The sequence below is a fragment of the Canis lupus genome, chromosome 31, assembly GCF_048164855.1.
Source record: "Canis lupus baileyi chromosome 31, mCanLup2.hap1, whole genome shotgun sequence".
In the NCBI taxonomy this organism is placed as follows: domain Eukaryota; kingdom Metazoa; phylum Chordata; class Mammalia; order Carnivora; family Canidae; genus Canis; species Canis lupus.
The window spans coordinates 3,122,300-3,140,520 of record NC_132868.1 but is presented as its reverse complement, the minus strand read 5'-3'; positions in this window follow the sequence as shown (position 1 = coordinate 3,140,520).

The window sequence follows — 18,221 nt, the reverse complement described above, 5'->3', positions numbered from 1 at the left end:
TTATGGCTAAAAAAATTAATATAAGAATTTCAGATTTTTAAATTTACAGATGACATGTTTTTGAAAATAATCCGTACCCAAAAGAAATACTGAAATGATAGGAGAATATAACAAGATTACAGTTTAAGTTGTTTTTTTTCAAAGATTATTTTATTTTAAAGAGAGAATGAGAGAAGGTGCATGTGAACATGTGAGTGGGAGAGCATGGGAAGAGTGGGGAGAGGTGGGAGGAAGGAGGAAAAGGGAGGGGAGTGGGGAAGAAAGGGGGGAAGGGGACTCCCTGCTGAGCACAGAGCCCCTGTCCTGCTGATCTCAGGAAGCTGAAATCATAACCTGAGTGGAAACCAAAAGTCCCACCTGATGCCTCTGGTTACAGTTTAAGTTTTAATGAGTTTAATAGTTAATATTCAAAACTCAATTGCTTTTTTATATGCCACAAATGAGCAACTAGAATGTGAAATTTAGGAAGTGACATTTACAATCACATCCAATAAAGTGACATACCTAGATACAAATCAAACAGAAATGTAAAATGTTTAGATGCAGACAACTGTAAAACTCTGCCGAAAGAAATTAAACGTCGAAATAAATAAATGTATAGATACTTAATTTTCATGGATTTTGAGACTCAATACTGTGATGTGAATTTCTCACAACTTGATCTATAGAGCCAACACAACTGCAATCAGAATTCCCAAAAGCTCATCCGGACAGATTGTCAGTACGATCTGGTCCTAAAGTGTATATGGAAAGGCAAAAGATTCAGATGAGCTAACAAAATCCTGAGGGAAAAGAACAAAGTTAGAGAACTCACGCTACCCAATTTCAAGACTTCCTAAAAACTGCAGTAATCAAGGCAGGTGATATTGTTGAAAGAATAGACATAAAGTCGATCAAACAGCAGGGAGGGTCCAGAAAGAGACTGAACAAATATAATCAATTTATAGAAGAAAGTTTTAGAACAACTGGACTTGCAAAAATTGGACTTTCATATACATAAACACAGACCTAGACAGAGATATTACATAATTTATAAAGAAAAATTCAAATGGACTAATGATGTAAAATGCAGAAATATACAACTTCTGAAAGAGAGCATTGGAGAGAATCCTATGGGTTTGGTGATGAGTTTGTAAAAAATACATCAAAAGGTCAACAAATGTAAGGAAAAGTGGATAAATTGGACTTAATTAAAATTTAAAAATTTTTTGAGAAAAACATTATTAGAAGGCTGAAAAGATACAGATTAGAAAAATATTTACAGATATGGTAAAGAAATTGCCTTCAAAATACACACAGAACTCTTAAAATGTAATAAGAAAGCAAACAACCCAATTAAGCAATGAGCAAGTAGTCTAAGCAGAGAAACATCACAAAAAATATATATACAAATGACAAAAAACATCAAATTTGATTAAAATAAGGAGATAATTTAGAATAACTACACACTTAGAAAAGCTAAAATTCAGCAACTAAACCATTAATTGCAGAGCAACAGGAACTATGGTGGAGATCCATAATGGCGCAGACACTTTGCCAAACAGTTCGGCTGTTTTGTTTTGTTTTGCTTTGTTTTTTTTGTTTGTTTGTTTGTTTGTTTTTTTGGCAGAGCTAATGTACTGCCGTGCAATCCAAAACTCTTGCTTCTAGGTATCTGCTCAGCTAATTTAAAATTTAAGTTGCCATGAAAATCTGTATGCTAACGTTCATGGATATTTTATTCATAGCTGTTAAGTATTGGTAGCAATCTGACTTCCATTAATAGGATAAAGTGAACTGTGATCCATTCATACAATGTAATGCTAGTCAGCAGTAAGACAAATGAGCTATGGAGTCACATAAATGAATCCTAAAAGCATATATCGACGTAAAAGAAGCTAATCTGAAAATACTCCATACTATATGACTCCAATTATATTGCATTCTTGAAAAGGCAAAATTATAGACATAATAAATAATCAGTGGTTGCCAGGAATTCTGGAGAAGTGAAGAATTGAAGGGGCAAAGCAGAGGACATTTTTTGAGAGCAGTGAAACTATTTTGTACTATGCTATGATTTTGCCTACACAACACTATGCTTTTATCAGAATCCATAGAACTTCCAGGATGGAATCCAGTACGTGGCAAAACAATCAAAGCATTTTGCAAATGCATGAAACAAACTTATCAAAGTGGGTTAGGGAAAAATGTGCTGACCTAGGTAAGTTTGGAAATGAATGAAGTCTGTAATAAAGGGAAAATAAACTCGTATCAGTTGAATAAGGCTGTTTACCATGGGGTACTGTTGAAAAATTCTGGCACTATATTCACATCTACTGGAATTGGACAATTAGTTAAAAGGATGGCTGATATGATGGACAGCCAATCTTTCACTGCTGCATTGAGAGTTAGTAAGGAAGTGGCTAGAGTGATCCAGAGAAAGCTCTAGAACTTGAATTGCACCACAGAATAGGTCTCTCCCTTGAATCAAGTTCCTGTACCCTTAACCCCATGTCTTTGGCTGAGTTCTGTGGAGGATGAGTATGAGAGATGTACACAGCCTTTCCCCACTGGAGGAGTGGATCCCATCTGGCCTGGGCACCAATCAGGGAGAAAGACAGCTGGAAATGCTTAGCAATCAACTCTCAACAATATCCAGTGAATGGAGCATGGACTGGCAAAGACCCTTCAGAAGGGCTCTCAGAGCATCCTCAAGAGCCTACCACAATAATGAGCATCTTTTCTTCCTCTTGTCCATACATTATATCAGCAAATTCCCAATGAGAATTATTGAGGCAGAATTTCCTCAAATTTCATCATAATGACATCTAGTCATTCGGCTCTCACAATGACAATTCATTTAATTCCTTATAAACATATTGTGTTCTCATATTTTCTGGATTTGCTAACACCTATATGTGCTTTTCTGTTTTTTAAACATGATCTTCTGATAATTTGTGTATTTTAATGACATGTATTTTAGTGAGAGTAGTAGAACTGTTATACAACTTTAATCAGTGATACTTCTAGGTTATTTCAAATGACTACATGACATTTAGCTCATGCCTTCTTCCTTTAAAAATTGAGTTATTACCACAAGGTTAAGCAACAGCATGAATAAAGCATAGTTAAGCATCCACAAGAAGATGAATACCCTTTGTTTCTAAGTACACACCTCTCCCCACACATAGAATGGATTCACAGTGACGCATCTCATCACAGTCTTAACATGTAGAAAATTTCCAGTATCATATTAAATCCCCCTTGCTCCTAACCTGATTAAAGAGACTACGTCAAGACATTAGAGCACTTACTTCTTGATTCTATTTACTGAGTAGTGGTTAAAAACTATTGTACTAATAGAGTAGTACCAAATAAAATATTGTATTGTATCATACCTAATTTATTTTTCTTCCTGAATGTCTGGTATTTCTGGACTTCTTTTTAAGCCATTTCTCTCTCTCTCTCTCTCTCTCTCTCTCTCTATCTATCTATCTTTCATTTCAATTTAGGAGTTAAATTCTTAAAAGTGAACCATGCAATGCCACCAGAGCAGATTGTCATTACTTCAGAGACTATTTATGAAGAAAGCATAAAAATATGTCAGTGATCCATTTCCTTGCCTGCCTTCTCTCTTTCTAAAACAATTCTCAGAAGAATGAAGTATGCCAATAAATAACAACATGAAACGTTTTTAAACCTTAACTCAATATTTTTATTAAATATTAGGATCATTTTATTAAATAGGATCATTTTTCCATGTAGACATTTAGATGTTAACTGACAAAACTGATGCCATAGAAATGTTAAATGAGAAAAATAATGAAGTTTGTCAAAGTTCTCTCTTTCATAACATTCATAAGTGAAAAACATTTTAGGAAAACTGAAGACCTCACCTACCACATAGAGAGTTTACAAAAGTAACTCTGTCAGCCAGTGCCTTGGACTCTAGGATAACTGCTATTAAGAATTCATCATTGGGGGGATCCCTGGGTGGCGCAGCGGTTTGGCGCCTGCCTTTGGCCCAGGGCGCGATCCTGGAGACCCGGGGTCGAATCCCACATCGGGCTCCTGGTGCTTGGAGCCTGCTTCTCTCCCTTCCTATGTCTCTGCCTCTCTCTTTCTCTCTCTGTGACTATCATAAATAAATAAAAAAAAAAATTAAAAAAAAAAAAAGAATTCATCATTGGCATCTTATGCCACGCCCTTTGTAAGGAACCAATCTACTCTGAAGTCACGTTAGCTTGGTAAGTGTAGGTATTTAGCAGATCACTTCAAACTGGCAATGTAATAAGTAATACTGGCACTATAATAAATAATAAATAAATCAATGATAATGAATTGTATTCACTTCTCTAAACATATATTCATTTAAGTTTTAAAAGTAAAAAAAATGAAAAATAAATTTTAAAAGTCAATATTTTACAAATAAAAATACACAGAAGGTTTATGTAAGTTGCCCAACTCGTTGAAGCCGAGATTCAAATCCAAATTTAGGGTATTCCGTAGAAAATCTTTCCTGTTTGTGATAGGTCTAGGAAAACTGTGTTGTTAGTCAAGGAAAGCAAACCTGTAGTTGGGGAGAGGGGAAAAACTGTAGAGAAATATTTAACAGGTTCATGCTATCCACAGAGTAGAGCGATCCAAGATTTAGGATGTGGATTTCAAGAGTAGTACATACTTGAGAAAAATAGAAAATAACAATCAACCCAGAATTCAATGCATAGCCAACATCTGCATAAGATTTAAAGCAAAATAACATTTTTTTAAATTGTATGTATGTTTTCAAATGCTAACAAACAACCTTAAATCAAACCAGAAATACGTTTCTAGCTCCTCAGTTAGGGCTCAGACTTTCTTCCTGGTACCTGTTCTTTCTGCCAATTTGGCTCTGCCCTCTGAGTCATCTTTCCTTTCCATGAAGGTAGCTGATGATTTCAGACGAGTGGCTTAGATCTTTCTGAAGTTTTTACAAAGAGTTTTACATCACACTCTTGGTTTTATGTCTATTTAATTTGCCTGATAGCAACTTGGATGATATCTTTGTTTTGGAAGCTATTATTTGAGAATTATGTGCCATCTGGAGAGAATGAGAGTGAGAAAGAGTTTTCTTTTTTAGTCGAGGAGGCCCTGCCTTTTTTATATTTAGCTCATTTCTGTCTGGAGATCTTCTGAATTCCATTTCCAAGTTCATTAGGTACATATCATGTTTTTCATGGCTTGCAGGTTACAGCGTGTCCAAATTACCACCACTAAATAACATAGGTCTTCTTTTCTCCAATTTCCAGCTAATATTCTTATTTTCTCTCAGTTCCTTACTGACAGCCTCTTCCATGCCTTTTTGCTTTTAAGAATCTGCTTGGGGTCCTTCCTTTTTGACTAACCCTCTTCTCAAGTTTCCTCAGTGGGTCATTTTCCCTTGGACACGCGGTCTGAAATACAGTGACACATATGACTAAACACAAGCAAAATGCACCAATTTTCCAGATAATAGATTTTTTAAATCTTCTTTCATGCCCTATCATATTTTGATTTTGTTATTTTAGTCCTTCTAAGAATGGCTTTTACTGAATTGCATTTTGTTATTACACTACCTCAACACAGGTCTAAAACCTAAGAAATGACCATAAGAAAATATATTTCCATATTTATAGTCATTACTTATGCATGACTTGAATGTTGTTTCCAACCACTCAGTGCATGCTGAGTGGTATCCCCAGGGGGGAAAAAAACCTGTCAGAACTAACTGGTTTATATTCCTTCTAAATGCCATAGGTTCTACCTTTTTTTTTTTTTTTTTTTTTTTTAATTTGGACCCTAGAAATCTTCATCGATAAATTGTGGTCAACTTCTAAGAAATAAGGAAGAACTATATCCCAAGTCAATCTTATCCCAGGCTTGATCATGAGTTCCTATATCTATTTCCCATTTGTTTTCATTTTCTTGAGCATTTATTTTTTCTACCTGCAGAATATAGAACTGTGTGAACTATTTCAAGAGATTTTAAGAACTAAGCTAACTCTAAAAGGGAAGTCATGTGACTTTCCACATGTAGAATTAAAAAAAAAACTAATATTTTTTTTCTGCCTTTAATATAATAAACCGACTGGCCATATTATCCAAGTGATTCCACTGGGTCATTTCTTAGGGACACCATTATTAGAATTCCAGATGCTCTTACTACTGTGTTCAATCCCAAACCCAACATCCCTCACCATGTATACAGCCTAATGCCAGAGAGTGACCATAGATCTTAAGAAGTACAAATTGACTACGATACTATTGATGTCAGTTTTTAGTACGGTTGATGTCTACACACTCTCCTTGATGTGATCCATCCAAATCAACTTTCAAAATCTCTATCCAAATCACCCTAGCCAAAGTATACTCTAGTATTTTTTAGGGTTGAAGAGATTAGAGTCCATGTAACAGGTTACAGGTACATGGTGATGCAAGAGAGCTTGATTCTTATGTCATGGAGTTGAAGAACAAATCTCTTGGACAAAGGAGAGTGAGTAAAGTGATAGAAGTTTATTAAGCAAGGATTCAGAGAAAGGTCTCAGAGATGAGAGGGTTGCCCCTGGGGGCTTTTATTTGGCTGGCCTTTAATTGAAAACCTGACTAGGGAGTTGACGGACTTGAGATTTCTTGTGCTGTCTTGAGTGGATGACATAGGACTGTTTTGAGTCTTGATGATTACTTGATAGCCCTCAAGGGAAGATACTCCCTAGCAGTGTGGAGCCAGGGGCCAGATTTACTTCCTTATCTCTGTTTTTGTTGCATCTCAGTGTCCTTGGGATGGGAGCCTGACCTTGGGCCTTTCCCTTCTCTTTCCCTGCCTAGCCCTATCTGTCACTAACTCATTAGCATGCCTAGGATCCTTTTTTTTTTTTTTTTTTTTTAATGCCTAGGATCTTGATACAAACAATTAACTACTAGTTGTTGCATAGCTTCACAAAGTTAACATAGTTCTTTTTAAATTTGCATCTGCCTTAGAAGTAAAGCTCTACTTTTAAGATGACATATAACCTACAATGGAGGAAGATAGAAGCAAGAGTTGAAATACATTATTGATATCTTTTGATAATATGTGTAGGGATAAGCATACATTGGTCATCTACATGGGAAATTAGTGTCTCAGAATCAGTCACTTGATTAATAAAATATGAAGAAAAAGCTGTTTTGAATTGTATTTTTTAGACTAGTTGTAGCTGCCTTAGGGTTTTCATCTTGAAATTGCTTTAAATCATATAAATTATAATAAAGAATTAAAATTATGTATCTGTTCAGGAATTCCATTTAAAAAAAAACAAATATAAATCCCATTTAATGTTTGACTTGAAGAACTGAAATGAGAAAAAGCTTGGTATAAGTATGTTGAGTGAAAAGCATTGTATCCAATAATCTACGTTGAAAATACTCCTACTAAAAGTATACTTTTCTACAGACCCAGAAGGACCTTCAAAGTAGTGTTAAGTGGAGATCCCAAGTTGTAGTAGGATTATAGAGGAGAAAATATTTTCGTGAATCTTCTTGGGTCTAATTTATTTTTTTATGCATCCCGCAATCCATACTTACTTATTGTATACCTACCCTTTTGTACATTCTCTACCTATTCCGTGAGTAATATTGAATTGTCTTTCACATCTGATGTTCTGGGCCTTTATTTTCCCAGTCTCCAAAGATTTTTATTAATATCTGTTGTTTAGAAAATAGTTTTAAGCTATAGGATTAAGCATATCTATGTATATAAACTGTTATGCTGCACATAGGAGTAGACCTAGCCTGAGACTTAGAAACACGAGACTAACATGGCTCATAAAAGGATAGAATTAGACAGTCAATTAGAATTTATATCATTTCACACGGAATCCAGAAGAATCCATAAAATGAATACTCTTCATTTCATTAGAGCTTAAATTAAGTCATAGTGCTGACAGAGATATTAGACAAATAATTGTAATAAAAATTAAATTACTGTGATAAATACTCCCATAGGAGAATATAGGGTCATATATCATGAAGACCCTAAGTTTAGTTGTCATAAAAAACTTACCCAGGAAATGAATTATTCTCTTCATCTCTTAAATAGAGTGTTCCTACAATGAATGTGAGAACAATAGAATTTGATGCAGAAATAGTATTTTAGGAGAGTAAAAAGATACATATTTTTTTCAGTATCCAACAACTAGAATTGTACTAACAATTGCTTAATCTTTGCTGGTGTGTTTTATGATAATTATTAACTTCAAAGGGTATATTTGAAACTTTTCTTGTCTTTGCAGCTGTACTACCATCTATATGTACCAAAACAAGCATTTATCAAACCTTTTGGTATGTCAAAATTATATATTTACAAGTTCACCTCCTACTATATTATGAAACATCTGAAATATGATATCAGATTTTATTACCCTTCCTTTCTCCACTTTTAACACAATACCTAGAAAATAGGAAGCAATTCATAAACTGTTTATTTACATTAACCAATTAGTTATTTGCATTGCTGATTACTGCATAATGCAGTGAAAGTATAAGAACACAGGAGGAACAAATTCAAAACAGAGTAAAAATTTCTCAAGGATAATAAAATTAGAAAAGAATACAGAACTCTCATAATTTTAACATCTGTGTCTTTAGAACTTTGCAAATCCTCCTTCATTCGATAGCGATTAATTTTCACTGGCAAAATCTCCATGGAATCACTCATCATTTTGATGAGTTACTGGGTGGAATTGTTATTTACTCGACTTGTGCAGTCAATCAGCAATGCTCATTCCTTACCCAAGTCATAACTAGCACATTACCATTTCCATAGCAAATATTAATCAGCAGGTATTATACTAGGGTGCCTGAATACCATGAGCTAAATTGTGCTGAATTATGATGCACATTAATAAAGTAGAACTCTCCAGAGATTGTTGATATATGGCAGTTATAACTCCACTCTTACTGATCATACATTAAAGTGTATTAAAGTGAGAAACACCCCTAAAATAAATAAATGAAAGCTTACTCTGCTTGAATAATTTCAATTTAGAAATGAGTGTGTTAACATGGCCTGTGAGTCACTTCCAGTCTTCTCCAAATTCCTTTGTAAAGGAGGTAGGGTGGGCTCACTTTATATTCTACTGCCCTCTGGCTGGTAAAACTTGCTGCCAGAATAAAAGATTAGTTAACATATGTTAATTAATGTACTTTATTAAAATGTGTTATTGTTGCCTTTATTCATTCTCATTACTTAATTAATTGCTGTAGGGGATATAATAAAACCATTAGGATTATCCAAATCATCAAAACCTCACACAGCTGAGTTAGATTTTAAATAGTAAGATCCTCCCTTTCACCTCTTGTTGCTTAAAATAATTATTTTTTTCTCAAACCATAATTTAAAAATTTATTGTATTGGCAAATCGAACTTCGATAAAAACAAATGAAAAAATAAAATAAAAATGTATCAAATGAATGAGGAAAATTCATTTGCAAAATATGTGGGAGGTTTATGCTAGGAAGCTCAATTGAATCTGTTTAAAATATTCTCTATTATAAAGATTAAATCTTATAAATTTACAGTGCTGGGAAAGCCATTTTAGTTAATGATATATATACTCAGGCATACAATAGAACTTTCTTAATCAATGTAGTTTATTCCTCCCACAAAGCTTGCTGACCAATGTCCAGGGTAGGCTAAGAACTTTCTGCTGATTGGCCAGGCTGAAGTACAACAATGTATGCCTATTCTCACCTGGTGAATTATTGTGGTTACCAAGAGTTGTGGTTACCAAGAGCAACTGCATTAGCTCTTAATCCTTTCACATCAGAGTAAACTGGGGGTTTTTGTGGAAACAAATCAACCCCAAAGTCTCTTGGCTTACCACAAAAGTCGATTGCTTCCTTACGCAAAGTCTGCTGTATGTTGTATGACCCTTGAGTCAGCCAGCCTCCATCAAACACCTGGACTGATTTCAAGATACCATATACAGACATCATGTTGTTTGTGTTGTCTTTCAATGTATGTGTTTGATTTCTTGGGGCAAGGAAAGAGAAAACATGGAGAACAAATGGATTTTCTATGCTCTGTGCAGGAGTTTGTATACACTGTCTCCTACAACTCATTGTCCAGAGCTAGTCACATAGAATCAAACAAACTGCAGGGTAGCTTGTGATGTGCAGAATACATGGATATTTGGTGAGCATTACCTGTTTCTTCTGTTGTCATTGTGTAATTTGATCAAATTTTAAGAAATATATTAAAGAATACTTAAAAAATGGAAGTACAGCTTAATATAACATGACCTCTTTGGAACATCTTTGATGAAGACTGATTTCAGAAGCATAATACCCAATTAAGTGTCAGTAGAATTTATGAAAAAAATAAATAAATAAAAATAAGGAAAAGGCACTAAAAGGACTTAAAAGGATTCTTTGTGAGTGATTTTAACTTCTCATTAAACTTTTTTAAAAAGCACATAATCCTAATGGATGTATTATAGTTATTTCTGCAAGTTGCATGAAAAAAGGCTTTCATAATCAGACTCAAATAGACTCATATTAAAAGAAAAGGCCTTGATCTTATAGGTATAAGTGAAAATTATTTAAATTAAGATAAAATGTTTAACTTACATACATATCACTTTTAAAGAGTAGCAAATATTGTACGGGGTTGAATCTTCTTTCTGTTGTGTGATTTTGACCAAGTTATTTAACTTACCTATAACTCAGGTCCTCATTTGTAAAAATAGGTTAAAAATAGTACAGGTGTCTTGGAGTTGTGCAAAATAAAAGAAAAAACTATGTGAAAAGTGCTTACAGCACATAAAAATCTCTAAATGCGTGTTAACTATTTTTTGAATCATCACAATTTTAACTGACTTAATTAACAAGCCTAATTCTAGTATGATTTTCATTGGAAAATAAATCTTCTATTTCTTTTTTTTGTTGTTGTTTTTTGTTTTTTCTATTTCTAAAGCTAAAAATGAGTTTAGCTTTACTACATTTTAGCATATATGCTTTTAAAAAGATAGTGCTTTTATAGATTTATTTTTAATTTAATAAATATAACTTTATTTTAAAATATATTTTCCAAATAAATTTGACGTTAAAAGCATAATTAATTTATTAACTTCCTTAGCAATTTTTTTCCATTATCTAATACATGTAAACTAAGTAAGCAAAGTCATAAGCCATAAAATTTTATTTCAACTCTTAAAAACTTACTAACTTACATAAAGGCATATAATCAAAGACTGCTTTCAACCCATCTGATAGCATTTGCAAAGCATTTGATTATCATTAATGAATAAACCTGAAGGACTATAAATGAATAAGACTATAGAAGTAACCACTTAGAAATTTCAATCACTAATTACACATTCTTAATAGTGTCATATTTTTAGTTGTGTATTTTTCCAAGTGATCTAGTTTTATTTTTCTTTATCTTAATACTGGGACTTATTTATGTAATTATGTATGTATTTATTTATTTTTAAAGATTTTATTTATTCATGAGAGAAACACAGAGAGAGAGGCAGAGACATAGGTAGAGGGAGGAGCAGTCTCTATGCAAGGGGCCTGCTTGTGGGACTTGATCTCGGGACTCCAGGATTCATGCCCTGAGCCCAAGGCAGACGTTGTTAACCACTGAGCCACCCAGGCGTCCCAACACTGGAATTTAAAGAGCATATAACATCATGAAACATTCTGTACATGTTTCAGATAAATTTATATATGACAATTAACAATGATTAGATCTTACTAGTATAGATTACCACTAAGAGATACGTAAGTATGCATTTTTTTATAATATCATCCTGCATACACAAATTCTCTTTAGTTCAATACCCAGGATGTATATTAAAATAAAACACAAGATTAATTTCCTTTTAGCTTTCTATTCTCTTTTTTCTTTTCTTTTTTTTTTGACTATGAATGCAAATATATGTAAAATCCAAATTTGTAAATATTTAGAATAAAAACTGAAAAGACATACCAGCAACATTCAAATTTGAATTTACTTCCCTTTCCTTTGCACCCAAATTACATGAAATGATAATTGTAAAAGTAATATATCAGTGACCTTCTTGATAAGTGGTCTTCCAACATCTCCTCACCTTTATCAGGGAAAACAATTGATCAATTTTGCTGTTTCTCCACTTTCTATTCAAATGCTAAAATTAACCAATCATGTCAATTTGAACATATTCAAAATCTACCTAGAGTGAAGAGCACTTGAATTTCAAATGATATTTGGAATATACACTCACAAAAAATTTGAATTTATTTTAATATCAACTGGTACTTGTGTCAGGATGAAACCTCCTGACAAAAAGAGATAAGATCTTCACTTTCTTGTCTTTTGATGAACGTCTATTTTTCAGTGTAAGGGGAAATATTCATATCTGGGAGAGAATGAATGTACAACCGACATCACAGCTTCTCTCTTAATGCTTGGAGCTTGTGGTTGCAAATTCATAGTTTCTATAACTTCGATGGAAAATTTTGAATTGGAAATATTGCACTGCAATTTTATAGCCCAACAGAAAAAAAAATGTTTGAAAATAAATGAGTTAAACACAACTTTCAAGAGAACTTCTTGCATATGGCCTGTGGTGCCAAATAGATTTAAGCAGAGCAGCTGCGGCCTGAGTGGGATTCCCGATGGTCCTGTGGATAGATCTGTTCCCAGTGGTTAGGAGAGTTTCTTTTTATTGTTTCTGACAAGCATAGCAGTCTGGTCACAGGTGTAGAAGACAGTTTAAAAAAAAAAAGAAATATACAAATTTTGGCTGACATTTTAATTATATTTCCATAGACATCAGAGTAAATAACATTAAAGTTACAATTAAAGAAATAAGGAGACATCTAAAAGTATTTTTATATGCTTGTCAGTGGGAAAGCTGCCTTTAAAAAAAAAAGTGTATTTCCTGTGGTTTCATTATCAATGGCCTATATAACATTCCCACATATAGTGAAAGGAATTAATAAATTGTTAACATCTTTCATTGATGCTTTTATTTCTTCATTTGGATCTCTGACAACACTTCCTATATGACAATATAGAAGGCATAAATGTTATGTATGTGTATCAAAATAATTTGATTTCCGAGTTCTTATAATCTGGCCCTTTTTAAATATCCCAAAAAAAGCTTAAAAAGTGACTATATTAGGGGAAAAAAGTAGTTTTGCTACCCTATTGAAGATAGTTGTCACAGGTGCAAATTACATAGTACAGAGATTCTAGCACAAATATTTAAAAAAAAGAATCTAAGAACATAAATCCCCATAAACACATAAAATATTTATGTCACTCACAGTCCATGTTACAGTTTAAAAATTAGAGGCAGGATTTTCACATAATGATAGATGTCAGAACACTTACTGGTTGAGACTGGTCTCATGAAAATCATACTCTGATGAACATTACGATTAGCCTATATACATTACATGAACAAATTTCTCCTAACATTTCACTGTGGTGTGATAAAGTTTAGAACCCTAGATATTGAAGAGTGACAAACCATCTCTGTGCTCACATCACCAAATCTATCTATAGCTTATACTTCCACTCCTTGTTGAGATTTATTTTGACCATTACAGTGCTAAACTAGTTAATGCAAATTTCCTCTCTTCCTTTCTGGGGCTGAGTATGTTAAGTGTAATGCAGACAGAAGCCTCAGATTCATTCAAAGGCCATGCTGGCATGCTAGGAAGAACAAAAAATTGAAAGAAATACTACTCCCTCAATATTCAGATTTCCAAGGCGGTTCTATTTTCATAACAGCCTGACCAAGATTTATTTTTAGAAGACCTTTGTTTTCTTATATAGTTTGTGTTCAAATTCTTAAATGAACTCACATTTTTAACACTCACAGCCCGTGTAACAGTTTAAAAATTAGAGGCAGGATTTTCACATAAAAATAAATTTGAGGGGATCCCTGGGTGGCTCAGCGGTTTAGCGCCTGCCTTTGGCCCAGGGCGCGATCCTGGAGTCCCGGGATCGAGTCCCACATCGGGCTCGCCCGCTTCTCCCTCTGCCTGTGTCTGCCTCTCTCTCCTCTCTCTATGACTATCATGAATAAATAAATAAATACATAAATAAATAAATAAATAAATAAATAAATAAATTTGAATTCTTAAATTGAAATTCTTAAATTCTTTTCATATTTGTAAAATGCAGGAGATGAAACATTTAATAGACAATACTCCATTATATGTGGATATAAATACATTATAGGAAGTCAGATCCAGTCTTAGAAGGTAAAGAACATGGTAATAGATTGCAAAATCTTCAGAGCTTAGAATAGAAAATGTGGGGAAAGACAGACAGCCAATGAAAAGCAGTTTCCCATGATAAGATGTCTATGAAAACAAAGTCAATGTTACCCTGGGAGTCCAATTGTTCAGCACGATTGGAGGACCTGAACTTCTTTTGTGAAAAGACCAGCTAATTTTCTCTTCCATTCAATGTCTTTGTTTTTGGTTTAGTTTTGTATTGTTGTTGTTTTAGGGATGACTAGTGAAAGGGACAATTTTGCACACTGCATCATTAGAAGAGGAAAGTTAATCCTCTGTATATGTTGATGAAGTTTTGGAATATAGGTGAGGTTTGGTGGGGGGAGGTCCAGAGCCAACCACCAAGAAAGAATTCTTGAGACATCTTTGATGTTAAATGGTGGTTTTATTAAAGCCTGGAGACAGGACCCATGGGCAGGAAGAGCTGCTGCCCTGGGCCTGTGAGGGGTGGCTGATTATACACCTGGGAGGTGGAAGGGGTTTGAGGAGAGCTTACTCTCTAAGGAATCTTGGAAGCAAGGTTTCCAGGATCTTGAGGGGGCTGGCCGTTGTTGGGAAAAGGTCATTTACTACCATCTAATAAAACCTGAGTCATGAGACCCTTCACATGTGTATCGGTGGACCATGTGCTTGAGGGATGATTGCCAACGTGTATCATGGGGGTTTAGAGATAAAAGGAAATTTCTAAAGGAATTCTCATATTCTAAAGTAGACTTACAGGATCCTGGGGGTCGGGCTAAGATTGGCTTCTGCCCTTAGTGAAGTGTGAACATCTATGCAGTTAAGTCTCTAGAGGAATGTTACTCTCCCTGCTTCAAGGATTTGTCAATGTGCTTTGTCCTCAGCTAGTCCTCTATTCCACCATCAATGTGACTATCATATTTTAGAACTGGGAAAAAAAAATATAAAGGTTACTAAGAAAAGCGAAATAACTATTTCTATTTCTAGCCAAAGTTATTAGAAAAATTCAGTCATTAGGTAAACTTAATCAAACATTAGAAACAAACCTAACTTCTCAGATAAATGTCTGGAAAAAAATTATCAACTGAGCAACAATTTTGTTTCAGAAACTTACAAATCGGGATCCCTGGGTGGCGCAGCGGTTTGGCGCCTGCCTTTGGCCCAGGGCGCGATCCTGGAGACCCCGGATCGAATCCCACGTCAGGCTCCCGGTGCATGGAGCCTGCTTCTCCCTCTGCCTGTGTCTCTGCCTCTCTCTCTCTCTCTCTATGTGACTATCATAAATAAATAAAATTAAAAAAAAAAAAAAAAAAAAAAAAAAAAAAAAAAAAGAAACTTACAAATCTGGGCAGCCCAGATGGCTCAGCGGTTTAGTGCCGCCTTCGGCCCAGGACCTGATCCTGGAGACCTGGGATTGAGTCCCATGTTGGCTCCCTACATGGGGCCTGCTTCTCCCTCTGCCTGTGTCACTGCCTCTCTCTCTCTCTCTCTCTCTCTCTCTCTCTGTGTGTGTCTCTCATGAATAAATAAATGAAATCTTAAAAAAAAGAAAAAAAGAAACTTACAAATCTCTTACTTGTGAACCATTTAAGATATTAGTAAATGACTCATGAAGATTTAGAGGATTATCCTAGGAGAAAATTTGAAATGCTCACTGGCTCCAGATTTTGAGAGTTCCTCTTGAGTTTTTGACAACTCATTCTACTTTCCTCCATTGTTCCTCGATGCATGCTGATTTGTATTGTCCCACAAAAACTAAAATGTTATAACTACAATGAGGCAAAATATGTGATTTTTTTTTATGCTTTTGCTATTGTGATTTTAATCTTAAACTGAGAAAAACAGCAGTCCTTCTGACAGTAGACACAAAAATAATTTACAAGTCTCTCTGCATGTTCAGAAATTATGGAAGCTTAAAGCAAGCAAGTGAGCTAGTGCCCCGGAATCTCTCTCATCTAACCAAAATTCCTTAAATATTAAAAGCAATACCTAGAACCCCTATGTCACACAAAATATCATCTTTCTTAAATTTTACTTTAATTATTGTGTAATATAATAAATATTACAAATATTTTCAAAGAATATTTTTCTAAACATGAACCTGAGGGTTCTTTAAAGGGGAAATGTGCACCAAAGCAACTTTTGTGCCCTCCCAGAGTCTGCCTACCACCTGACCTCATTACAATCATACTGAACTACCAGTCAATATTTATTTATCTGCTCATATCCTATTCTTAAACAGTCTCACACTGATATCAATAAAGCAAAAGAAAGTTGTCAGAAATAGCATTTCTTCTGGAGGTTAGGTTTTGACTTTCTGTTTTGGTTTGGTTTTGTTTTCTTTTATTTTCCAGCCAACTAGCTGCTTTCAGTAACAATATAATTTTTTTCATTCTTAGACTGAAATATCAAGGATTTTAATAGCATGTTTGAGAGTAGAGAATCTTCTTTTAGTCCATTTAAAAATAATAGAAATGTGCATCAAAATGGACATGGCAAGAAGCATGTTAACTGTGCCTATACAAAGAATAGGGAATGCTGGCTTATCTTTGAATGTGATGAATAAATGTGTCTCATTTTAGGATCATGCAATTTCAGCTTGTTTCAGCAATTTCACATTTCACTTTCTAGTTCCAACTTTGGATTCCTTGACTGAATAAGACCCTGCTCATCCTGCAGACAGTTTTACTTCTACATGCATTTCCTAATTGAGCTTAAAGGATAAATCCAATAGCTCAGCATGTAAGATTCAACAGAGTTTAACGGCTTATTCAAAGGTGTTTACACTCTTCAGAATATTGGCTAACATGCTAGAAATCCATTTTGAAGAGACAACAATTGTCAGATCAAGTGAGTTTTCAGAGAAGCGGGCAGTCAGAGATGTAAGAGTAAATACTTAAACCACGGATTGAATGAACATATACCCTCTGGTCCTTTCAGCTGGATATTCCTACTTTCCTGGACAGTTTTCATTTCCTTCAAGCAAATGTCCAGCTTTTGGAGGGTGAGCAACATTTTACTAGAAGAGTTACTATTGGATGAACTTATCAAAAAGCTTGAGAAAATGTGGTTATTGCATTTCAGTAATATAATAATAATAGTAAAATATGCGGTAAGTACTACCTGCAGAGTATACGTGCCTATACTGAAAAATGCAGTCTTCAATTTTTCACTTTCCATTAACTCCTTTCTCTTTTTGCTGCTGTAGGATATCTATCCCAAGCTTCAAAGGAAATTGACTAACTTGCATCATGGTACCCATACTTCTCACCTGACCTCTCTCTCCCTGCTTTGACACTGTTGACTGATTACCTCTAACTGACACACCCATCTCCTAGCCTCTGTGACAACAAACATTTTTGGAGCCCCTCCTACCTGTAGGCTGCAGCTTTTCAGCATCCTTTGTGAATTTAGGCTTTCCCATTCATTTCTGATGTGAATGGCAAGAACCTAGTGCATCTCATTTCTCTGTCAAATTAGCATTATGGCTAGCAAAGTAACTTGAAGAGATGTGTAGACCCAAACATATTTCATAAGGATTTTAACCCATCAAATATTATGACAGTCATGACAAGTATTGAAGTCAAAAGTTCCAAAAAGTTTTGGTGAAAATAATTATAGCCAATATTTTTTCTAATATGACACATTTTACACAGCATCTTCCCCACCATTGTCTTCACTAAACTTTCAAAACGATTACATAGTAAAGTGATGGCTTTCATTTTCTAACTAAATTAGCTAAATTTTGCAAATTAAAGGCTAAATCTCAGAAAGGTTGAGGTACTAATGCACGTTTGGGTTTCTAATACTTTCAAGAGCTAAGAACCAAATGATCTTAGCTCATTTCACAATGGTAGAGTGTCTATAAACAGGAAAACAGAACATGAAAGAAATTCCATTGTTGGTTAGTATGTAAAGATTAAAACTTACAAGAGTTGCAACTTAAGACCAAACATAATTCCATGTGAGCAAAAGTGGTTTTAAACTAC